The following is a 1,796-nucleotide window of genomic DNA, read 5'->3' as shown; positions in this document are numbered from 1 at the left end:
TTTTTTTTTTTGCGCAGAGTGGTCCATTCATCTGAGAAATCTCCCTCTTAGTAGTTAAGCCAACTTCTGTAAGGTGGAATGGAGTAGGAGTATCTGTGTGTGCCAGCAAGTGAGACTAGTATTGTGGTTGTTTAAAATATCATGATCTTTTCTTTGTGGATTTAATTTAAAAAATAGGAGTAGTTTTAAGTCAGCGATAGAAAAGTCGTTCTGATCGAACTGTTACTTGAAAATTTTAATGCTGTCTGAGGACTTTCCACTAATAGGAACTGTAAAATTTTGCTGCTTCTGAGTATGGTTGCATTAGAGCACTGACGTGCTGTCCTTTCCTACAGGAGTTTGTTGGTTGATCGGTTAAAATACAATACTATTTATATTTGTTTATCTTCCCAAGCTGTCATGCATGACTTCACGTATATTAAATTGTCCATTTCCATTATAATCAACTGCATAGACCTCTGGTTCTAGTTCTGGTTACAGGTATTAGTAAGGTAGACTAGGTAGACTTGGCAATGCTTTCCTTATTGCTGTTAATAACACTTCAGATTAGAAAAGAAAATATTAAACTTGTGATCTTTGTTTTGAATAAAGCCTTCATGCTAGTTAAAATTCACCATGGCCTAAATTAAAAAAAAAAATCAGAAATAGGTTCCCAGTCCTGGCTCTGCATATGTGGATGGTGACTAGAAATAAATTATTTTGAAATCCAGCTGTAGATTTTCAGCTACAGTATTTGAAGAACTGTAGCAGGTCTTGGGTCTTAGCAGTGTTTGTTTATCTTCCACACAAAAAATTCTCAAGAATCCTGTTTATTTTGCAGTGCTGAGAGCACTAAATGAGTTTCCTGTTTGTGATCTGATGACAATAACTGTAAGGGATACTTTACTCTTCAGTTACTTCCAGTCTTGCTGTTTAAGATTATGCTGGTGCCAGAGTCTTGCTAAGTGTGCTTAGAAAAGCAGTGGCACAAAGTGTGTTAGGCTGGAACGGCTGTGATGCAAGTCAGTCAAGATTGTAATGCTTTCATTGTTAATCAAGCAGTGTGGAATAGTGGCAGGGTGGATTTATCAGATTAGTATTATCTTATCTGTGTTAAATCCTCTCATTTCCTCAGTAACATTGTTTGTGAAAGTGTAACGTGCTTTCGTACTATTAACTCATTTTGTACACAACAGCCACCTATAATAGCTATTATGGCTTTTGGAGAGGATATGTTTCTATCCTGAGGACTGAGCCTCTTTCAGGTTCCATTGTCTTATAACATAACATGATATTTCGAATTCAAGTGTTGGTAACAAGAGATAATTGGCAAATTGTATCTGCTTTAGTAGCAAAGCTTATAGACCACCCATGCATAGGAATGCAAACGTTGCTGGAGGAGCAGCTCCATGTATTTCAGACTAATGACTGATGGAATTCTGGGTTTTAATCAAAGGCTTTCTACTGCAATACTATGCATGAAACAGTGGAGTATCAAAGTCTTGAGAAAAATGGGTTCTATACTTTGTCATATTAGTTTTGTTTACAGTAAAGGTTACCTGGTGAGAGAAAGCGTCCCTTTGGCTGTAGATATGCATATGGCCTTGTGCGCTCTAAGAGTGTTTGTGGGAGCGTTGCTGTCTTCTGGCCTTTTCAGCTTTGCAAGAGATAAACGTCTTCCTAATTAAATGAGAAAGCTGTGACCGTTCTGACTTTCACCTACAGTATCAAACAAATCCCTGATTTGCCGGTATTCTTTGTACTTCTAAGATGATGACATTTAATTAAACACTCTGCTTTGGAGTTTCTCATTAAGC

This window comes from Meleagris gallopavo, chromosome 10 (assembly GCF_000146605.3).
Source record: "Meleagris gallopavo isolate NT-WF06-2002-E0010 breed Aviagen turkey brand Nicholas breeding stock chromosome 10, Turkey_5.1, whole genome shotgun sequence".
Lineage (NCBI taxonomy): Eukaryota > Metazoa > Chordata > Aves > Galliformes > Phasianidae > Meleagris > Meleagris gallopavo.
The sequence above is the reverse complement of the archived record's forward strand: the minus strand, read 5'-3'. Positions refer to the sequence as shown.